Raw genomic sequence first — 16,649 nt, 5'->3', positions numbered from 1 at the left:
TTAAAATAGGAACCCCCATTTTTATTACATATTAGTGTAGCAAGCAAAGAAGGGAAAGCAGATAGGTGGAAGGAGTATATAGAGGGTCTATACAGGGACGATGTTCTTGAGGACAATACTATGGAAATGGAAGAGGATGTAGATGAAGATGAAATGGGAGATATGATACTGCGTGAAGAGTTTGACAGAGCACTGAAAGACCTGAGTCGAAACAAGGCCCCCGGAGTAGACAACATTCCATTAGAACGACTGACAGCCTTAGGAGAGCCAGTCCTGACAAAACTCTACCATCTGGTGAGCAAGATGTATGAGACAGGCGAAATTCCCTCAGACTTCAAGAATAATGTAATAATTCCAATCCCAAAGAAAGCAGGTGTCGACAGATGTGAAAATTACCGAACTATCAGTTTAATAAGTCACGGCTGCAAAATACTAACGCGAATTCTTTACAGACGAATGGAAAAACTAGTAGAAGCCGACCTTGGGGAAGATCAGTTTGGATTCCGTAGAAATGTTGGAACACGTGAGGCAATACTGACCCTACGACTTATCTTAGAAGGTAGATTAAGGAAGGGCAAACCTACGTTTCTAGTATTTGTAGACTTAGAGAAAGCTTTTGACAATGTTGACTGGAATACTCTCTTTCAAATTCTGAAGGTGGCAAGGGAAATATACAGAGAGCGAAAGGCTATTTACAATTTGTACAGAAACCAGATGGCAGTTATAAGAGTCGAGGGGCATGAAAGAGAAGCAGTGATTGGGAAGGGAGGGAGGCAGGGTTGTAGCCTCTCCCCGATGCTATTCAATCTGTATATTGAGCAAGCAGTAAAGGAAACAAAAGAAAAGTTCGGAGTAGGCATTAAAATCCATGGAGAAGAAATAAAAACTTTGTGGTTCGCCGATGACATTGTAATTCTGTCAGAGACAGCAAAGGACTTGGAAGAGCAGCTGAACGGAATGGACAGTGTCTTGAAGGGAGGGTATAAGATGAACATCGACAAAAGCAAAACGAGGATAATGGAATGTAGTCGAATTAAGTCGGGTGATGCTGAGGGAATTAGATTTGGAAATGAGACACTTAAAGTAGTAAAGGAGTTTTGATATTTGGGGAGCAAAATAACTGATGATGGTCGAAGTAGAGAGGATATAAAATGTAGACTGGTAATGGCAAGGAAAGCGTTTGTGAAGAAGAGAAATTTGTTAACATCGAGTATAGATTTAAGTGTCAGGAAGTCGTTTCTGAAAGTGTGCAGCCATGTAAGGAAGTGAAACATGGACGATAAATAGTTTAGACAAGAAGAGAATAGAAGCTTTCGAAATGTGGTGCTACAGAAGAATGCTGAAGATTAGATGGGTAGATCACATAACTAATGAGGAGGTATTGAATAGAATTGGGGAGAAGTGGAGTCTGTGGCACAACTTGACTCAAAGAAGGGATCGGTTGATAGGACACGTTCTGAGGCATCAAGGGATCACCAATTTGGTACAGGAGGTCAAATTGGAGGGTAAAAATGGTAGAGGGAGACCAAGAGATGAATACACTAAGCAGATTCAGAAGGATGTAGGCTGCAGTGGGTACTGAGAGATGAAGAAGCTTGCACAGGATAGACTAGCATGAAGAGCTGCATGAAACCAGTCTCAGGACTGAAGACAACAACAACGTATAGAAATATGAATGTTTTAGTCGGACCACATTTTTCGCTTTGTGATAGATGGCGCTGTAATAGTCACAAACATATGGCTCACAATTTTAGACGAACAGTTGGTAACAGGTAGGTTTTTTAAATTAAAATACAGAACTTGGGTAAGCTTGAACATTTTATTTCGGTTGTTTCAATGTGATACATGTACCTTTGTGAACTTATTTCTGAGAACGCATGCTATTAAGCGTGATTACCTGTAAATACCACATTAATGCAATAAATGCTCAAAATGATGTCCGTCAACCTCAATGCATTTGGCAATACGTGTAACGACATTCATCTCAATATCGAGTAGTTCGCCTTCTGTAATGTTCGCACATGCATTGACAATGCGCTGACGCATGTTGTCAGGCGTTGTCGGTGGATGACGATAGCAAATATCCTCCAACTTTTCCCACACAAAGAAATCCGCGGACGTCAGATACGGTGAACGTGCGGGCCGTGGTATGGTGCTTCGACGACCAATCCACCTGTCATGAAATATGCTATTCAATATCGCTTCAACCGCACGCTAGCTATGTGCCGGACATACATCATGTTGGAAGTACATCACCATTCTGTCATGCAGTGAAACCTCTTGTAGTAACATCGGTGAAACATTACGTAGGAAATCAGCATACACTGCACCATTTAGATTGCCATCGATAAAATGGGGGCCAAATATCCTTCCTCCCATAACGCCGCACCATACATGAACTCGCCAAGGTCGCTGATGTTCCACTTGTCGCAGCCATCGTAGATTTTCCGTTGCCCAATAGTGCATATTATGCCGGTTTACGTTACCGCTGTTGGTGAATGACGCTTCGTCGCTAAATAGAACGCTTGCAAAAAATCTGTCATCGTCCCGTAATTTCTCTTGTGCCAAGTGGCAGCACTGTACAAGACGTTCAAAGTCGTCGCCATGCAATTCCTGCTGCATAGAAATATCGTACGGGTGCAATCGATGTTGATGTAACATTCTTAACAGCGACGTTTTTGAGATTCCCGATTCTCGCGCAATTTGTCTGCTACTGATGTGCGGATTAGCCGCGACAGCAGCTAAAACACCTACTTGGGCATCATCAATTGTTGCAGGTCGTGGTTGACGTTTCACAAGTGGCTGAACACTTCCTGTTTCCTTAAATAACGTCACTATCCGGCGAACGGTCCGGACACTTGGATGATGTCCTCCAGGATACAGAGCAGCATACATAGCACACGCTTGTTGGGCATTTTGATCACAAGAGCCATACACCAACACGATATCGACCTTTTCCGCAATTGGTAAACGGTCAATTTTAACACGGGTAATGTATCACGAAGCAAATACCGTCCGCACTGGCGGAATGTTACGTGATACCACGTACTTATAAGTTTGTGACTATTACAGCGCCATCTATCACAAAGTGAAAAAAGTGGTCCAACTAAAACATTACTATTTCTTTACGTACTACACGAATATGTAATAAAAAATGAGGGTTCTCATTTTTAAAAAACGCGGTTGACATCCGTTTGACCCATGGCAACGCCATCTAGCGGGCTAACCATAGCGCCATCTAGTTTCCCCCTTCAAGCTAGACGAGTTTCGTTCTTTGTAGTTTTTCGTTTGATGCTTATTTCGTGAGACATTTAGCCCGGTCACTATCAGTGGACCACCCTGTATATTCAGTGATAACACAAATCGTACACCACAATCAATAACATATTCCGGGCTATTATGCCGTGGTAGGATGGATTTTCCATTAACACCCACGTTTCGTCCCCATCTGAAGCGGACAATTTCAAAGAGGATCGTAGCTTTTTTAATGTCCGATTCACACCCTGGCTCGCTACTGACTGCAGTGGCGTGACGTCACAAGCTTTGAGTCGAGGTCTACGAGAAATACAGGCCGCGGCGTGTACGTCACGACTGTAGTCCTGCGCTCGCTCTCTCAATTCAGCAGAAAAACTACGTTTCTACCCCTGTTAACTCTTAACTAGGCGTGTCCGTACAAACGAAAACTGAATCTTCTACTGGAATCCGCTATTATGGAAACTTACTGTTATTATTCCTATAATGATGGGAAGTCCATGGGCCTACTTATAATTTGTTACAGTTGTACTGGCGTACAATAAAACAAAATCATGCTAAAATGAGTATCAGTTGCATAAGGCACCACTTCCAAGATGTAATGAGTACTGTTAAGCAGAAGGGACTAAATGCTATAAACAAGCCGTTATACCGTTTATATCGAGTATTGATCTTAAATTAAATTTTGGTGTTGTACTGTCAATCAGTAAGAGTTCATAATAGCAGATTTCAGTGGAAGATGCAATTCTCGTTAGTACTTACACGCCCAGCTGCGAGTCAACAGGTTTAGAAACGCATTTTGTCTGCCGAGCTGATCGAACGAGCGAGTTCAGGACTACCTTCGTGACGTACGCGCCGCGGCCTGCCTTTCTCGTGGGCCTCGCTTTGAGCGCCCCAGCGCAATTGGCCGTTATCACTTGTTTTGCCATCCACCGTTACCATCTTCCAATGGCGGAACACTCCTACACGTAGTCTTCAGCATCGGAATCCAGATGTCAGTCAACTGCACGTGCTCGTCCTTCCTACTGAAATTCTTCGAGTGTTTAACAATCTCTATGTCGTCTCTGAATAGCCTTCGTGGCATCCGCTTGTGGCTGCTAGTACTTGAGTCCTATCAAAACGAATGTGGTCATCTCCTGGCTGCAGAGCATGTTCTGCAACATCTGATTCGTCTCTCTCTCTCTCTCTCTCTCTCTCTCTCTCTCTCTCTCTCTCTCTCTCTCTCTCTCTCGTAGGGATCGCAATTATTGCTGAAACAATCGACTTTCGGTTATACGGTTGGTTTCCACGCCATTTCAACCTGACTTAAAACCACTCAAAACAACCCGTTTCTGAAATAAATGATTTCGATTTTTTATTCCCACTACTTTCTGTAATAAACATAAAAATCGAACAAAGGCCGAAAAATTTTTGACTGCCAATTTTAAGATAGATAGAATGAAAAGATTAAATTAAATAGGTAAATAAAAGAAAATTTCGTCCGTCCACTGTTAGCTGCTAATCTCGAAAAATGGTAAGTGTTTGAATAAAAAAATAAATAAAAAAATCAACCAGCATCCTCGCATTGATTCTAATTTTTAGAAACTCTGCTCAAAAATCACGTTATCAGCGATCATGTTAGCGTTTGCGCATTACGAATAGTCAGTGCTAAAGGGTGAAAACTGAGGTCGAAGAAGTCTGTTTTCATGTTAATTTGTCCGTTTTCAGGGGCTGCAAGTAGATAAAGACATATTAGGTAGACACCGGCAGCAGATCACCTACTTTCTATTTCATGGTGCATTATGAATTAATAGTTAAGTTTTTAATTTGTTACTGTTACCTTAATCTTCTTCCTCTTACTAACTGATAGAAATGTCAGACGAATATTTTATCTTTTAAAGCAAATGAAGCATTGAACTTCATGGTTATATCACTTCGTAGAAATATTTCGAGACTAGGGTTTGTCCCATTCTGCAGTACAATATATGTCCCACGACGACAGCGAGAAACTACCGCATAAAGCAGGTGGGGGGGGGGGGGGGGGGGGCGCGAGGCTTGCACACTGCACGTGCACGCGTGCCTTAAGCCACGACACACGGCAGCAGGGACATATTGTCTCAGCAGTGCCGTACCAGTTGCTATGCCATGTGTTTGTTGCTCGCTCCTGTCGGCACTGCTATTTAAAGAGCACTGACCGCTTTTTTCATTTTCTGTAAAAACACAATATTTTAAAATAACGCAAATTTTATGCATAAAAATGACTTCTTCTTTAAGAAAGGTTTATTTAAAAAGGAAAAATATTACCACTGTTGCTACGGCTAATTGATATTTCGATTTTTTAGTTGTTTATCGGTAAAAAATAAAACTTATTAATCGAGACCAAACAAAAACCGTAAAATAGCGGTTATTTAGAACTAAAATTCCGGTATCGCTTTTAGCCGGTCGTTTCTTCCCATACATACTCTCTCTCCTTTTACAGTTGCTCTTGTGGTCTTCTAGTCGTCTTTTGACAGTTTTTGTGCTCACGTACACCTTCCCACAAGTACACGGAATCTAATAAATATCTGCTTTTTGTAGGGGTCTGCGAGTACCCTTTGCCAGTTTTACGTGATCCTGTATCTTCTAGGTGCGTTTGTAATGACTAATGACCGGAATGTTACATTTTTCCAAGATTTTTTCCTATGCTGTCAGTAACGTCCTTAACTACAGCTAGGAACACTTCCTATTTCGCAGGCGCTTGTGCAACGCTATGATTTCTGCGAGGTTGTCTTGATGCTCTTCTTACCTAAGCGGACGAATAACATTCTTGAGCAATGCACTGGTGAGATATTTTAATTCCTCATCAAGCTGCTCTGGTTCGCAGATGTTCCTTGCTCTATCCGTCAACTTTTTTGTGATGCCTCGCTTTCGTTGTGGGTGGTGGTTCGAATGCCGGTGTGTGCGTGTGTTTTCGGTGAACTGTGTGGCCTAAGCTACTAGCTTTCTTGAAAAATACCACATCAAGAAAATTTAGCCTTCCACCTGCCACCTCTTCCACGGTGAACTGAATCTTCGGATTAATCCCATTGAGATGCTTGTCAGAACGACCTAGTTCCTCTCTACGACGCCTCCACAAAACAAACGTATCCTCTACTTAGCGGAACCAAATATTCAAGTTTTTTTATTTGCAGGTTTCAGTGCCTGCTCCTCGAATTTTTCCAGAAAAAAAAATTCGCTACAACTGGGCTTAAAGAGTTTACGTTTTACACAAATTGTGCGTACACTTACTGTAAACTGACTCCTTCCGCACCGGGAATAAAGAATCGTTCAAATGATCTATGAGGCATCAACTAGGAAACAAGCTCAAGTGGCCCTGAGGTAATGCGGAAACGAAGATTGAATACAATGAGAGGAAGACTCGCCAGTATTTTACAACCAATATTTGAAAAGGAGGCGGGGAGTATTCTGTGAGTAGGGAAGCAGTAACAGCAGAATGAATCGGAGAGGAGACCTCAGTGGCACCGAATGTGGAGTAGTGACTGTACGTCAGAGTAACAGATCCCACCACGGACATTCAACGCATGTAAAACTGCCCTAGTCGACAGTTGGAGATGCGACTGTGGAATGGAAACGCGAAGGTTGAACACAGCTAAACGGACGAGAGGCAGTTCTCATGTACCAAAGGATAGCGACCGATGGGCATTACTGAAAGTGGTTGAAAAAAATATAGCATGAAGTCTGCAGCGATCCACAGTGCTACCAGCAAGCCACTCACCGCAATGGCTGCACTTTGGGAGTTGAGAAGAATGGAGGAGGAGGAGGAGATTAGTGTTTAACGTCCCATCGACAACGAGGTCATTAGAGACGGAGCACAAGCCCGAGTTAGGGAAGGATGGGGAAGGAAATCGGCCGTGCCCTTTCAAAGGAACCATCCCGGCATTTGCCTGAAGTGATATAGGGAAATCACGGGAAACCTAAATCAGGATAGCCGGACGCGGGATTGAACCGTCGTCCTTCCGAATGCGAGTCCAGTGTGCTAACCACTGCGCCACCTCGCTCGGTGAGAAGAATGGATTAAATGGCCGAGCAGACCCACATAATTCACACATTTCAGCAGTGAATGCTGGACGACGCTTGAGGTGGTGCTGAAAGAACGGCGCCACAGGGCACTGGATGACTGAAGCCGACTGATTTTGAGTTATGAATCGTGCTGTACCCTGTCGCAGTCCGAATGTCTGGAGAACGTTCCCTGGCGTAAGGTGCAGAGCCAACAGCGAAGTACAGAGGAGAGCTGTTACAGCACTGGGATGTTTTTGGTTCAAATGGCTCTGAGCACTATGGGACTTAACTTCTGAGGTCATCAGTCCAGTAGAACTTAGAACTACACTCCTGGAAATGTAAAAAAGAACACATTGACACCGGTGTGTCAGACCCACCATACTTGCTCCGGACACTGCGAGAGGGCTGTACAAGCAATGATCACACGCACGGCACAGCGGACACACCAGGAACCGCGGTGTTGGCCGTCGAATGGCGCTAGCTGCGCAGCATTTGTGCACCGCCGCCGTCAGTGTCAGCCAGTTTGCCGTGGCATACGGAGCTCCATCGCAGTCTTTAACACTGGTAGCATGCCGCGACAGCGTGGACGTGAACCGTATGTGCAGTTGACGGACTTTGAGCGAGGGCGTATATTGGGCATGCGGGAGGCCGGGTGGACGTACCGCCGAATTGCTCAACACGTGGGGCATGAGGTCTCCACAGTACATCGATGTTGTCGCCAGTGGTCGGCGGAAGGTGCACGTGCCCGTCGACCTGGGACCGTACCGCAGCGACGCACGGATGCGCGCCAAGACCGTAGGATCCTACGCAGTGCCGTAGGGGACCGCACCGCCACTTCCCAGCAAATTAGGGACACTGTTGCTCCTGGGGTATCGGCGAGGACCATTCGCAACCGTCTACATGAAGCTGGGCTACTGTCCCGCAGTCCGTTAGGCCGTCTTCCGCTCACGCCCCAACATCATGCAGCCCGCCTCCAGTGGTGTCGCGACAGGCGTGAATGGAGGGACGAATGGAGACGTGTCGTCTTCAGCGATGAGAGTCGCTTCTGCCTTGGTGCCAATGATGGTCGTATGCGTGTTTGGCGCCGTGCAGGTGAGCGCCACAATCAGGACTGCATACGACCGAGGCACACAGGGCCAACACCCGGCATCATGGTGTGGGGAGCGATCTCCTACACTGGCCGTACACCACTGGTGATCGTCGAGGGGACACTGAATAGTGCACGGTACATCCAAACCGTCATCGAACCGATCGTTCTACCATTCCTAGACCGGCAAGGGAACCTGCTGTTCCAACAGGACAATACACGTCCGTATGTATCCCGTGCCACCCTACGTGCTCTAGAAGGTGTAAGTCAACTACCCTGGCCAGCAAGATCTCCGGATCTGTCCCCCATTGATCATGTTTGGGACTGGATGAAGCGTCGTCTCACGCGGTCTGCACGTCCAGCACGAACGCTGGTCCAACTGAGGCGCCAGGTGGAAATGGCATGGCAAGCCGTTCCACAGGACTACATCCAGCATCTCTACGATCGTCTCCATGGGAGAATAGCAGCCTGCATTGCTGCGAAAGGTGGATATACACTGTACTAGTGCCGACATTGTGCATGCTCTGTTGCCTGGGTCTGTGCGCCTGTGGTTCTGTCCATGTGATCATGTGATGTATCTGACCCCAGGAATGTGTCAATAAAGTTTCCCCTTCCTGGGACAATGAATTCACGGTGTTCTTATTTCAATTTCCAGGAGTGTACTTAAACCTAACTAACCTAAGGACATCACACACATCCATGCCCGAGGCAGGATTCGAACCTGCAACCGTAGCGGTCGCGCGTTTCCAGACTGTAGCGCCTAGAACCGCTCGGCCACTACGGCCGGCAGGATGTGTTTCGTGGTTAAGGTGTGCTCTTCTTTTGACGCTTAAAAAAGTGCTAATGTTGGAGGATACGAACACACGTTACAGCACTGTGCACAGTAGAACAGCAGTTCGGGGTTGACGACTGATTGTATCAGCATGAGAGTGTACCCTGTCATAAGGAATTATCTGTGACGCAACAATTTGTAGACAATAGCACTCCTGAAATGGATTGGCCAGCCTAGAGTCCCGACGTGAATGCAATGGAACACCTTTGGGATGATGTAGAACGTAGACTTCGATCCACCCCAGCGTCCGCTGTCACGAAGTAGCACTGATATATTGCACTGCCTAGCCACAAAGGTTGAGGAAGCATGACAGCAGCTAGTCCAACCCTCTGACAAACGTAAAGTGCTCGAATAAAGTTCAGTTAATATTTTTAATTACAGAGTCAGCTTTGTCTTCAAATTAAAAGCCGACTGATTAGCTCACGGCCTAATTGGCCCAGTAGTTCAACAGTCGATTTAATCAAATGCCGATTAAATCATATCAAATTAATTACAATATACTGACGTCTGTTTTACTTAACACAGAATTTGTATGATATTGCGTATTCATACAAGACGAAGGTAACAGTTTGGATTTCAGCCCTCCTTCACCAGTGGTGGTGGGGCACACCCCGCCTGTCGTTTCCGTGGAAGACCTAGGTCTCCCAACCTGTGGGCCGTAGCGGTCGCGCGGTTCCAGACTGTAGCGCCTAGAACCGCTCGGCCACCCCGGCCGGCGATATACAGTGGAAGACCAAGTTTTGCATACAGTAAACAGGTTCTAACAGATGTAGGTTGCTCTAATTATGCTTAGATGAACAGGTTTTGCACAGTGCCGACTGTGGGGACCTGCTTCAAACCAGTCTTCGGCTTGAAGGTCGCAACAGTGACATGACTTTGAAGGCAGCCCGTGTGTTCAGGTGGTAAGCTTCTCGACTCGCTACATAACCCTGTCAAATTCCTCCAGCCGCTCTCACTAGTTCAGACAACTGGCAGTCCATTATGTCAGAGTTTTTGATGAGCTTGTTAATTCATACATTAGTTTTGTAAATCTTAACGCCTGTTTCTTGCTACAGTTCAATATTTACTTTCCAGGCGAGTTTCGTATTTTGTGCTAAAGGCATCTTCAGTTGATTTTTTTTTCTTGAATCAGAACATTTAAACATGAAACGTATAGATTCGGATCTGTTAACATCACAATTTTTGCACGCAAATACACCGCTATCCAAAATTAAAGCAACAGACGAGGGTTTTGCAAGGCTGCTTTTATTTTGCCACAAAACAGTGTAATCAGATGATAGTAAAGTAGAAGCAATGTACAGAACACAGAACGTAAACAACTGCAAAAAGCATAACGGTAGACAAAACTGTTCTTTGTTTTTTTTCCAACTTTACGGATTCTCACGCACGTTCCGGTAACTGGTTAATGCGCTCAGCATGGTGTGCGACCACCTCTGGCAGCAATACAGGCCTGAAAACGACGTCATATGCTGTGAGTGAGGTCATCTGTCTCAAGTTGAGGCAATAACGCCCATTCTTCCCCCAGAGCTGCTCACACGTCTTGGAAAGTGGTTGGTGGATGCCGACGTGATGCAGCCTATCTAACTAGTGCATCCCAGACATGCTCTATGCCCTATGGGATTCAGATCTGGAGAACGAGCAGGCCATGCCATGCATGTAGTATCTGCCGTTTCCAAGAAAACATCAACCGCCCGTGCTCCATGAGGTCGACCATTCTCGTCCATCAATACGAAGTCTGAGTCCACACCACCTCGCAACAACAGCACATGAGGTCCCACGACACCTGACAACAGTTAAGGCTTGCAGGTTCACCCATACAATTTCACGGCGATCGAGTGCTCAACGTAATCCCTGCCCACGCCATTAAGTATCCTCCTCGATATCGGTCCCTTTCCACAATGTCTATATTCCGAAATCTTGCTCCACGTTCCCTCCACATGCGAATGGGTCGAGAATCACTCTCCAGACCAAATTGGGACTCATCTGCGAGAAGAACATTCGCCCACTGCTCGACCGTCCGGGTTGCATTTTGAGGACTCCACTCTAGACGTTCACTTCTGTGAAGATGCATCAGACTTACACATACAGGCGGTCTCCGACAATAAAGGCTACTTTGCCGAAGCCTTCCGTACACCGTTTGTCTCTACACAACACTTTCAGAGGATGCCGCGAGGTCAGATGCCAGTTGCCGTGCCGTACTAAGGCGGGACCGTGGTGCCCTTACGGCCAAATAAAGGTCCTCCTGAAACGTCCCCTTTTGAAAAATTTAGACATGACTGTGTTTAAACTGACACACAATATTTTTAGCGCAACGCAATCTGACTTTCAAAAATCCCTACAAAAGAATGGCCCTGACTAACATTAACCTATACCTTTCACAAATCACTTACCCCACCAAAAATCTTCGTTACTCGAACTACTGCAATACAGCGAGCGCCACTACTGCCAACTAAACAAAAGATTCAAACTACTGAAGGCACTAACTACTGATAGGCATAGTTAGCAAATGAAAGATTTTGATAGAGAACAATGTATTTACCTTAATAGTGTTGAAAAATCATAATATACATAGCAGTTCATGACATCCAGTCTTACAAATTTCAAAACTCCGCCATTTCTCTCCCCACATCCACCACTGCTAGCGGCTCACCTCCAACTGCGCAACGCTACACGCTGTTAACATCCAGCTGCCCAACACTACGATAGCCAACAACAATGCAAACCAGCCACAGATTGCACACAGCACAGCCAGTGATATTCATACAGAGCGCTACGTAACGTTGCCAATAAGAAAACAAACAGCCTACTTACACTCTCTTTTTGATGTCACACATGGTCGACTCTCCCCTGGTTTTTGTGATGCTGTTTAGGTCTCCATAAATCGTCGCCACATCCGAGAAACAACAGAACGATTCACATTAAGCCTTCGGGCCACATCAGTTTGCGACTGTCCTGCCTCTATTCTTGTTATGGCCGTCCACTGCTGAGTGTCTAGTCGGCGTCATCTTTGTGCCTTACTGCACCACCTGTGACTATACACAGCGATTGTTGGTGTGGGACTACCCGACAGACACTACCCCGTTTGACAGGTGCCCTGACGTCGTCGTTGACGTGGTTGTCCGTTGACTGGAATGCCATCTTCCGTGCAGAACACGATTATACGGACATGTGTTGATATTCTGTATGATTACACTGTGAATTAGACACAAGACGGGGAAATAGCGGTTTTGTGCTTTAATTTTGGGCACCAGTATAAATAGAGTTACTTGTCTGTCACTGAAAAATCGGCGTTCCCTCGCATCTAGTCATAGTTTAGAGGACGCAATTCCCTTTACAAAAATTCGACACAATTTCGCATCGATCCTTTTTCTCTTTTTTGTTACAGTGAACGAAAAATCGTCAGGCGTATGTATTAGTAGTGGAGACAGGTGTACTCAACGACAAGTCCGCTTGGAAACTCGGATAGAAATGAATGTTTCTATGACAGCCTCCGTAATAGTGTTCCCAAGAGATTCTGCTGGTGACAGTTGCTTATTAGAAACCGCGGCTGCAACGGGCTTCGTCCAACATATGCAATGCACCAGATAAGTATTAAAGGGCACGATTAAGAAAGGAATAGGGTTTTCGAATTAAAAAATCATAGGAGACGCAGTGTAAAGCTACACACCAGTAGCCTGTTTCAACCGTAGAAAGTTAATTTCTGATAAACACTGTAAACACGCGACTAATATTTGTGGCTCGCCAGAGTTTGAGGCAGGACGAGACTGCAGGAGGAGAACGTTAAACAAGTGACGAAGTTGGCGGGTCCTAATGAAAAGATCACGCAGCTGTCGGCGACGACCATGTAGCCATGTGTTAAGCACTGACAACTTCAGCAGCTCTGCGAAAGGACTGACGAGCACATCCTACAACAAAGGGCTGCACTGCAAGAAAAATGCAAAAGAAAATACAAGGAGAGAGCTGAAAAGCAACAATTAATTGTGCCGTACTACGAAAAGCATCTGGAGACGCAAGATTTAAAGACCAGAAAAGTCAGAGAAACTAACTACTGAAATGCAGAGAACACCAAATGTTAAACAATACACACGATTTCGTTTAGAATATAGTTAAAAGCAAAGAAAAACTTCCTTCGATGTGTTATCATAAACAACGAATTTATTACCTATGCATCTTATCCTATTAGCCAGATTCTTCTTCTACATCGCTGAGAGTGACAAGAAAAAAAATTTTAAAACTGTTTAAATCAATGGTGGGAAGCGATACAAAAACTGTAGTGTGTACTTTAGCGGTACTTCTCTGCTAGCTATGGGCAATCAATTTTCCAAATATGTGTAACTTTAGAATATGCAGTCATACATACAACACATTTATCAATCCTAGGTGAGGTACTGAACGTAACACGAAAAACCAAAATAATCATCCTTTAGTTTTTGATGCTTTAACAGGAGTCATGTGATAAGAAAGATTACCTCTCTCTGTTGGACTGTCAGTTTTGGTTAATGGTGACTATTTTAGAACGTGTGCGTTCGTTATCTACCCATTATCCGAGAGACTGAAATAATTACTGAAGTAACGTTTGTACATTTTGAACTATTCAGAACTGTTCAACTTCGAACATTCCTAGTTTTACTGCAAGAGCCTACTATGCACTAAGTCATCTGTTAAGGGAATTCTACTAGCTGATGACTCAGTGTATAGTAGGCTCTTACATTAAGGCACAGAATGTTCTCAAAAATGACTATACAAGATTTTTTAAAAATGTTGACGCTGTGCAATTCGCACAAAGCTGTGTGTTAACCAAACTTTCTTCATTTCAAGCGTTTGAAAATGGCTCAATAGCGGAAACTGCAGAATCCCAAATGACAAACAATGATATAATCTTGCAGGAACATTCAGGGATACATGTGGGTACTGTCTGCAAAATGTGTTGCGAGTTACTAATAAAGAAATGACAGATTAAAACGTGTTTTCTGATGCTGAAGCCTTACTGCATGAACACCAAAAATATTTTAAGTGATGAACTTCCTTCGTTTCATCATTTTGTGTGGAGTTGCTACCGAGGAATATTTTCGCATAGGTTTGAAATTATGTTCAATGTTCGCTGGAAGAAGTTATGTGCTCTCAATCTCAAATAGTGGATGAATATCATTTGAGTAATCTGCGCGCAGTTAGTTACCCTGCCTCAAGACATATGCATAGTTTGTAACTGTAATATTTGACGTATTGTGTTATACTGGTGACATAAGATTGTACATCCCAAGAAGAAGAAGAAGAAGAAGAAGAAGAAGAAGGAGGAGGAGGAGGAGGAGGAGGAGGAGGGGAAAAAAACGACGCACAACGAAGGAATTAACCGAATGGAACGGAAATCGGTAGATGTTCTATAAATGTACAAACGATCAAATTGCTACAGTTAAAAAAAGAAAAAAAGAAAAAAAAAGAAAAAAAAAGAAAGAAAACTGATCGACTTATCCAAGAGAAAGAGCTTCACAAACTGATAAACGCAGTAACGCCTTGGTCCACTTCTGGCCCTTATGCAACCAGTTATTCGGCTTGGCATCGATTGAGTGAATTGTTAGATGTCGTACTGAGGTATATCCTGCCGAATTCGGTCCAATTGGAGCGTTAGACCGTCAAAATCCCGAGCTGGTTGTACGGCCCTGTCCATAAAGCTCCAAACATTCTCCGTTGGGGAGATATCCGGCGATCATGCTGGCCAAGGTAGGGTTTGGCAAGTTCGGAGACAAGCTGCTAACTGTCTCTGCGTGCAGGCTGGCATTGCCTTGCAGAAATGTAAGCCCAGGATGGCTTGCCATGAAGGGCAAAAAAACAGGGAGTAGAATATCGTCGACGTATCACTATGCTGTAAGGATGCCGCGGATGGCAACGGAACGGCCCTGCTATGGAATGAATTGGCGCACCAGACAATCACTCTTGGTTGTTGGGCCGTATGTCGTGCGATAGTCAGGCTGGAAACCCACCACTGTCCGAAACGTCTACAGCACGTCATCGCTGGTCGTCGGTGCTGTATTCGAAGCTGGAGGCATCACTGGAGACAATTCAGTGAGATTCCAGGCAGAAGTTGTGTCTGAGACGACCCGGCCAGCAGTGGGATTCCAATCCGACTGTCGCCCGCCGTACAGCTCGACAACCGGGAGTGAGGGTATGCGGCGCCATTTCTTTTCATTGCAGGCCCTTTTGCTTGTCAACCGAGGCATCCTTAAGCACAGTGGTACTTCGACGATATTCAACTCCCTGTTTTGTTGCCTTTCATGGCAAGCCATCCAGGGCTTATATTTCAGCCAGATAATATCTGCTCGTGCACTGCAAGAGTTTCTATCGCTTGATTGTGCTTGGTAGACCCTACATTGCCAGCAAGGTCGCCGGATCTCTCCCCAATTAAAGTCTGGAGCATTACGAGCAGAGCCCTCCAACTATCTCGGGATTTCGACAATCCAACACGCCAACTCCACAGAATGTAGCACGAGAAACCTCTGGAGGACACCCAACAACCTGTATCAATCATTGCCAAGCCGAAAAATTGCTTGTGTAAGGACCAGAGGTAGACCAGCGCGTTATTGACTTGCCCAATTTGTAGAGCGTGTCTCTTGAAAAAAACATCCAATTTTTCTGAAATTGTAATCACTTGTTTGTCTGAACATGTAAACCACATCTATCGATTCCTTCAGGCGCGTTTTTTTTTTTCTTTTTTTTTTTTTTTTTTTTTTTTTTTTTTTTTTTTTTTTTTTTTTTTTTTTTTTTTTGTCGAGTGTACCTCTTAGAGAGTAGATCGTCACACCGTTTTAAAGAACGTCAATAATTATATGAAATATTAAAAATAAGATTTTTGTTCCCCTGGAATCTGCTACATAGACAATCTGCAATTGGAACTGTACACCGTGCATGGAGTTAGTGATATAGGTGGCGATGACGTACGAAGGTCACTCTAAAAGAAATGCACACTTTTTTAAAAATCAATCTTTTATTCTACATGTTTGAAAGTTTTACAGTGTGTAGATACATCCTTTAGGAACAATATTTTCATTTCTCCACATAATTTCCATGCTTCTCAACTACCTTACGCCATCTTGGAACCAGCGCCTGTATACCCGCACGGTAAAATTCTGGACCAACTTGTTGGAGCCACTGTTTGGCAGCGTGCAAAAGGGAGTAATCATCTTCAAACCTTGTTACACGAAGAGAGTCTTTCAGTTTCCCAAAGAAATGATAGTCACATGAAGCCAGGTCAGGACTGTAAGGCGGATGTTTCAGTGTTGTCTATCCGAGTTTTGTGATCGCTTCCATGGTTTTTTGACTGATATGTGGCCGCGCATTGTCGTGCAACAGCAAAACTTCCTGCTTTTGCCGATGTGGTCGAACACGACTCAGTCGAGCTTGAAGTTTCCTCAGTGTCGTCACATATGCATCAGAATTTATGGTGGTTCCAGTTGGCATGATGTCCAC

General features: G+C 44.6%; 1 protein-coding gene across 1 annotated transcript in view; it reads right to left on the bottom strand.

Annotated features, from left to right (window-relative positions):
* LOC124606397 (partitioning defective 3 homolog) overlaps positions 1-16,649 on the bottom strand; it is a 290,115-nt gene that overhangs the window by 132,310 nt on the left and 141,156 nt on the right. The gene's annotated exons all lie outside the window — the stretch shown is intronic.

This window comes from Schistocerca americana, chromosome 3, assembly GCF_021461395.2.
Source record: "Schistocerca americana isolate TAMUIC-IGC-003095 chromosome 3, iqSchAmer2.1, whole genome shotgun sequence".
NCBI lineage: Eukaryota > Metazoa > Arthropoda > Insecta > Orthoptera > Acrididae > Schistocerca > Schistocerca americana.
The sequence above is the reverse complement of the archived record's forward strand: the minus strand, read 5'-3'. Positions and strand labels throughout refer to the sequence as shown.